Source organism: Apteryx rowi, unplaced genomic scaffold (genome assembly GCF_003343035.1).
Source record: "Apteryx rowi isolate R43461 unplaced genomic scaffold, aptRow1 scaffold_18, whole genome shotgun sequence".
NCBI classification, from domain to species: domain Eukaryota; kingdom Metazoa; phylum Chordata; class Aves; order Apterygiformes; family Apterygidae; genus Apteryx; species Apteryx rowi.
This window is the reverse complement of record NW_020448085.1, coordinates 4,527,866-4,535,701: the sequence shown is the minus strand read 5'-3', so window position 1 is coordinate 4,535,701 and position 7,836 is coordinate 4,527,866.

The following is a 7,836-nucleotide window of genomic DNA, read 5'->3' as shown; positions in this document are numbered from 1 at the left end:
ACATCCCATGCACACTTCCCTGGCTGCATTCACCTGCTGGAGGCATCCTGACTTGAGCAGTCTTTTGCCAGCTACCCTGTCACTATAACTCTCCCCTTCCCCCGTCCTTCCTAGTTTAAAGCCCTCCTTACCAGGTTGGCCAACCTGTTGGCAAAGACCCGCGTGCCCCGCCTCGTGAGGTGGATCCCATCTCTCGCCATCAGTTGTCGATCTTCAAACAGGGTCCCATGGTCGTAGAAACCAAAATTTAGGTATTTTATTCTGTCAGGCAACTCTGAAAAACAGCATCATGTATAGGTATAGAAGAAAATATTTTTATAGGTACTCACTGATACTGATGAAGTCTTCATCTCCTCTTTCTTTCTTTCCTTCTGCTCTTGTACATTTGTACAATTATCTATTAATGGACATTTTGGGAAAGGGAAACAATTTAAATAAAATATTATTTGAAAGTGTCCAGTGTGTAACTGCTCTTTATATTAATTCAATGTCTACAATTTGAAAGCAAATTTCTTCCTGTACTAAGGAGGGAAGAAGGTTCACAAAGCTATTAAAGATCCTAAAAAAGAAGATGGACATCTTATGAATTAAAACAACAACAAACAAAGCAAACCAGAATCCTTAAGCGTGTATGTTTAGTATGTAATCTGCTAAACTACTGCTTTAGCACCTACAGGAATCATTATGCCCATCACATCTTTCTAAATCAGGCCCTAGATGCATTTGAATCACTACAATAAACTGAGTTTACTACTGCTTTCAGTAAGTAGGGATGTGTAAAGCATCTGTTCTAAACACTGTATGCTGTCATCAATTTATAATCTAAAGTAATTAAATATTTTAAATATTCTTTAAAAGTTTATGTTGATTTAAAAATGAAAAGTTACTTTCATATGGTTCCATCAAATATTGCAAAGAACAGAAACTTTCCTTGCATACAGTATGTTTTGTGTCAGATTGATAATGATTCAGATTCTACTGAAATTTTCTCTGAAGAAGATTCTTATAATTTTATATATTCCATCAGAATCTAGTAGCTTGAAATATACTGTAGCTTCTGTGTGTTTTTCCTTGCAAAGATGAGCTAATGATGAGTCAGAACAAATATAGAAATAACAGAGCAGTTGTTCAGTGAGATGAATTTTTTGATAGATTTTTAGAAATGAATTAAAACCTGTTCCAATCACAGTCTCTTTGGATGAATTCTGCAGTATGGTGCCATATAACTGAAATATATAATTTGATGGATTTACAGAAAAAATATAAGGAACTATGAATTATAGCATCATATAACCAGAGTGCTTGATATTTTAAACCATGTAAAGGGCAAGATGTTTGTTTAGTTATCAGAACACTGCAAGACCAGGGGAGCTCAGTAATTTAATGATTTAATAATCTTATTTGATTATCAAAAAAATCTTTCAATCTGTTCATGTCAAAAGATTTATTTGGTGAGAAATTCTCTTTGCATCTGAAGAGTCATGGCAGCATTAACTTCCCTTAACAGAATAGCAGAGGAGGCTGATAGCCAAAGGCTCCAAATTGATCCTTTCTCATCATATTTGATGTTCTCTTGCTCCTATTTAAAAAAATAGCGTGCTATAATGGCACATAAAAGTGATAGTTCTTTGAAAAACTTGCTGAAATGCTCAACTACATCCTAATCATTTAGGGCATCCAAACAAGCTTCTGGAAGAATTAGATTTTGATCTAAGGTAATCAAATTTTGTCCTGAGTTTCAGTGTAGTTGCTGCAATTAACATACAGAAGACAGAGAAATACAGGTTCATACCTAACATTCTGCTTGAGATAACGTATTGGGCTGTTTGACTTGCTTAGGAGAAGTAGACATGGACCTCCTCCACAAAAGAGGATACGATGGAGCGAGAGGTACTCTGCCTTCAACAGTTGTGAAGCACAGTGCAGACCAATGTGGTTACCTCTGCCACCACAATATTCTAAAGACACCCCAAAATTTGTGGTCTGACTTCTGTGTTTGTCACAGTGGGACCGTTTGGACATACTTATTTCTTCAGTCTGGTTGTTTCCCTGATTCTGGTCAGGAGCACAGAATGACTAGATGCCACAATGTGGCACAAGTCAAGCAGAGTCTCCTCCACCTGAAATAGGTGAAACATAAGGCGATAATGAAGGCAGTAATAAAATGCTGGAGCACTGGTATTGTGGCCCTAAGGAAGAAGTCAGGTGGCTTAAAAACTGTGAGGGAAGATAAACAAAAAACTGTCTCCAGATTGGATGTTTCCTTGTCTGGTTACAGGACTTCCAATGTTCTTCGTAAAAGAAGTTGGCTTGCACCAAGGTATTGCCATTCTGTTGTGAATTTCATCTCCCCTAACAACCATGGCATCCTGGATTCTGGCTGTTTGAGGTAAACCAATATCTATATGGCAATATCTGTGAGAGCAAAGTGAGTGTTGTCAGGCCTGCCAGGTTCCAGGTTCCTCCCTAGAATCCCCCCAAACACTCTAATCGTGGTTTTGCTAACATCCCAGGCACATTGGTTAAGTAACCGATTAATCAGTTTGTCTACTAATCTATTGGGTCATTGATTCCTTCTAAACCACAGTCTATCACTACAGCTCAGTTTGGGATTGTACTTGTCTCCTTTTTTTGTAATCAGCTGAAACCGTGGTTCAGCAATACAATGAACCAAAAACCCAATGGCAGTGAATTCAAGTCAAAAGTATTTAAAATTATATTGATGGATTAATTTTGTATCAATATTATAATTAATGGATTAATCCTGTATCAGTAATATAACCAGCCACTGGTTAGCGCCTTCTTTATCCAGGTCAGGAACTTGGGAAATGGAGAGGTAACTGGGACCTGTTGGTTTAGGCTGCTGGGACCATGTATCGTATCCATATGGATATATCATATCCATCAGCTAGGCAATGAATGGGTCTTTTCAACAACTTGCTGTTTGTACTGTTGATGGAACACTAAGATAAAAACAATATCAGTTTGTAAGTCGTAAATTATGTTAATTTGAAATCATGAGCTGCTTCTTCATTGTCAGAGATTGTTTTCCTGAAAAAGGAAATGGAAAGGGAAAGGGAAACGGGAAGGGAAAAGGAAACAGAAAAGGAAAAGGAAACCAACTGGTCATGTGTAATGTAATGATTTGTAATAACAGATTTAAAGCTATCTGATATTCTCTGTTCCCAGTGGTATGCAGGACTTAAATCACTTCCATACTATTTTCACTCTCTACATGTTTTCTCTGGGCATGGTGTACCCACACCTTCAGAAAGATGTGGAAAATCCTTCTCAGAATCGCTGCTTAATTGTTCGCTCGTCCCCACTTTCTGATCTCTTAGGAACAAGAAGGTTTCTGGCATTGTTTTTAAAGGAACGTGTTTCCTAAGAAATGTGAATCAAAACATTCTTTGTTTTAGTTTAAGCTTACAGTCTACTTTAAAGTTTAAGGAACAATTTCTTTTTGTGATACTGATTTCACGTTGTCATTTCATGCTTCATATTCATACCTAGTTTATTAGATCAGTTTATGCAGGCTTTTTCTTCCACTCCAAATCAGTACCTGTAGTTAAAGCTGAGTCTATAATTGATAATGAGTAATTTGTTGCAGAAAAATATTTCTGTTTTATAAAAAAAACTCCAATGTATATGTCACCGAAATCGTGATAATCATATATAGTGAAGATTTCTGTGCTTCTGTACTCTTTGTAAATGAATCATGTATGGCTTGACAGATGTCTAAAAAGTTTGCTGTTTTTGTTATCAGATTAGTTAATTTAAACAACTAACCAATGGGCAGGAGCTGACCATACTGCAGTGATGCGCAGAGTTCACAACTTTCAGTGATAACGAGCTGTGAAAGTCAAATTTGCTTTTGATGGCATATTAAAAATTTTTTTGAAGATGGTTTTGTTGGAATGGCGTTTTACCAGTTTCTCTTCAGTAGAAACTTCATTTCATTTCATTTCATTCACGTTAACTAATAATACTTTGTCAATTCCAATCATAAGAAATGTGTGTAAGAGGATACAAATCGTGAAAAAAAATGTGAATCACTGTTATCAGTCACATTCCCCAGGTGAGAACCTGTCCAGTGCGTGTGTCAAAGATCTCACCATTTTCACACAGTGATGGTTTGTTTCTTAATTATAGTGGTGAATGAGGAAGGTCTTCCGAACATCACAAAAACTATGTGTATGTTTCAGTGCAGAATTTACAAATCCCTCGGCCTTTCCTGGTCCATGCCATGTTCCTTCATGCCCTACGACGTGAGGTGCGCTCCCGTTTCACGGCTCCCCTCTCCTGACAGCAGAGAAGCAATAGGCAGTGTATAGCAAGACTAATACCTGCAGTTATATTAGCTAGTATAAAATTACGTTGCCTGTCAATCCTCATGCTGAAGGCTTAAGCTGATCACTAGCTGGAGCTAGGGCCAAACCTCCCCCTGTAGTATACTTTTGTGCAATTGGGTAGGCGGGTTTTATTCCATTTTCTGAAATGTCTGCTGTGACTGCCCTTGGAAACAAGGTATTGCAAAATGTATTGAATTTTAGACTGTTAGGTGTTGCTGGCTATTTCAGACTCAAGTGAAAAGTATTTAAGAATCGAGGGAGTAAACACCTGCGAGAGCAACTATATTTCCCAGAAGTCCTCCACCAAATCACTGCAAAGACATAAGGAAAAATTCAAACAAGATGGACAGGTCAAACAAGATGGAAGGCAGATGTGTTTCTGGGGGGTTAATTACCTTTCTGTGGCCCCAGCTGGATGTGATACTGTATCATACAGTAGACCAAAACAAGAAAACTTAAAAATTACAACAGAGAAATTACAGTAGTGTTCTTGAGTTGTTCATTTGTTGAGTCAAAAATAGAGAAGATTTTGAAGTGAACAGTTTAAAGCAAGAAGCAAACAGACCAATAGCAGTAAAATATGAGGCTGGTTTTCAGAAGATGCCTTGTGTTGAAAGGAAAGTGGTCTGAAGAAAAACAGGGATACAAGGAGAGGAAAGATGAAACTTGTTAAAAGAGTAATTTAAAAAAGCAATAATATGTAGCAAATAGAGAAAGGGAAATAGCTAACTCAGTCAAATTAGAGATTATAAAGTGAGAGAGAATTAATAAGGGAAGCAAAAGATATCAGGGAAACTTTGTTCTGTGGCTGACAGAACAAAAGAGTGATTTTTTTTTTTAAGTGTAATAACTGACGCAGATCTAAAGAACATTATTGGTTCTATACCAGCTGAAATCTGCTTTTCTGTAAGTCATTCTTTTCATACATAATTTTAATTTTTCTCTCTCCTTAAAGAATTATATTGTATTGAAAACATTACTGCTTCATGGTAAATTATATATACATTTTCTTGTCCAAATATTTAATATGTTAAATTATTAGGTGATAATAAGAGAATGCTCTTACTGCTGACTTTCCAACTCAACGGAATGAAATGAACAATTTTAGAAAATGAATTAAAAATATGCAGTTATTAGCTAACAATAAAATATATTAATTCTTTGAATTATTGCTCTCAAATATGTGTATTCAATTTTTGCTTAGTTCTAGGTATAGAATTCATTTGCTTATAGCTCTGTGCATGTGTGTATTAATGCAAGATTTATGAGAAACATTAGTTTGATTTTTGTAATAGTTGACTGAATAGAATAAATACAGCAACTGTATCCACAGGACATAAAGCATGTTGTATATTTATAATTTAGCAATAGTTTTGTGTAAAAGGACAAATATTTTTTCCTCATTTCTGTAAATGCTAAGGTATATTGTTGTTTAGAATACAGAACCCTCCAGGTCTTGCGTGTTGTGTTACACTTTGAACTGTAAATGTGAGATAGTATTCTATTTATGAATTCAGGTCTCAAAAGCTAATTTAATTGGTGTATTGCAACTACTATTTCTTATTTCACACTTCAATAGGTAAAGATGCATTAATAATCGAAGTTTCAAACTGTAATTAACATTAGCTTTAGGCTCCTGACAATGAAATGATTACATTTTTATATATGGCTTGATAAACAAAGTTAATCTAACCTGTGAAAAAATAACGAAAGGAACTCGCATTTACTCTCAAACGCAAATCGCTGCATGTAATTACGTGTTCCCCGCAGCCAAGAGGGGGGAAAAAGTAAGCTGCTACTGGCAGTAAAATCTGCCCAGATGTCCCTCATTCATCTACCCCAGCGCCGCAGGTGACCACAGAGGGCTGAGGATGATGTTTCATCTGTTTCCACACTGTTACTTCATATGCTATTCAGCTACAGAGCGGTGCCCGTTTGCTTCATTTACATGCATTTAGGTAAAAGGTGACAGGGTGGCTGTTTAAAGAATAAAGGTGTGATTTTTCCTTTGTGCCATGCAAGTTGCCTACACAAAGCCCTAGAGCTGCCCCTCCGGTGAAGGAGTCATTCAGAGTCCATTTTATAACGTTTCCCTTGAAGCTACAAAGTAGTGCTCCAGTTACTTTCATGATTTGGAAGTAGTTAGCAATCTCCTCTTGTTAATATAGGCCAGAGAACATGCAGCTATAAATCACCAGCAAGCAGGATCTAAAAACATGACAGTGAGGTAAAGGATTGGTTTCTAAATCATTGGGCCAGCACTTCTGTTTCTTAACTGTGGTCTAGTGTTGATTAAACCCAGCTAAATATTAGTAACTTGCCAGATTTTATTGCCTGTTACTGTCATTACGAGTAACAAGGAAGCTAAAAGCAAAGTATTGTGCTTATGCAGTTTGCTACACTCAGTCTTTGTAATAAAATTACAGTAGTAGTGTGTATAAGCAGGGCATGAGATTTTGGCAATAAAGCGCAAGGAGAGGAGTGCCGAAACCAGGTGGCCACGGCGAGTGTGGGCGTGCGGCGAGGCTGGGGCAGGAGAGTGGCTGCCTGGGCTGCTCCGGRCACTTCCTTAGCCTCACCTTCAAAACTGGAAAGCTGAATATATTTTGCAATGAGGAATGYGGTTCTTTCAAAAGCATAAGAAACTATAAAGAGAATTTTTGAAATTGGAAACCAGGTTTGGCGCTTTCAGTAGGAAGTAAGTAAAAAGTAATTTGAGGAACACCATATTCTGTTGAAAGGGCACGTACGGCCAGGAGGGCAGTTAATATTAATTCTTCTGTGCATAGTCTTTGCTCTTTTCAGTCCCTGCCTGTTTTCATCTGTATTCCCACTGATGCCTTCTGTTCTCCCTTGAACTCCTTACCCAGTCTTTGTACTCGCAGACGCTTTCTCTCTTAACATATTTCTGTGGAGAGTGGTGGACACAAATGCTTCTGTTTAGCAATTCCATCTGGGCCCTGCTCAGTGTGTGACAGGAAGAAAAAGGAAAAAACAAAAAAGCAGGACAGTAAGTCAAGAAATCAGCATATATCCTGTGCTTTTAAATTCCCTTCACAAATCAAGCAGTGCCTGCCTGAGACACTAAAATGTGACTCTCAAAAGATTGAGCAGATACTCAAAATAAGATGATGCTAATTCTGTTGGGCTTGGTCCCTTCCAAGGGAAGCAGCAGTGGAGACACTCGGCTGAGTTACAGATGCAGTAGATGTACACTTACGATCCAGGCTCTCCAAACCAAATAATTAGTATCTGCATCTCAGCAGTGTTTTAAGAACGGTTTCTGAGTTCCATGGTACTGGAGAAATGTTCAAAAAAGTGACCTAAGCAGGACAGGCAAAGGGGCATCTGCAGAAACGACCGGGGCAGGAAGCTGCCCGGGGTGCCGGGGCAGCGGGTGCCCGGGGCCAGCTGTGCGGCGAGCGGCTGCCACGCCGCGTTTTGCTCGTGCTCTCTTGGTGCTCTGTTTCTCAGGAGCCCCTTC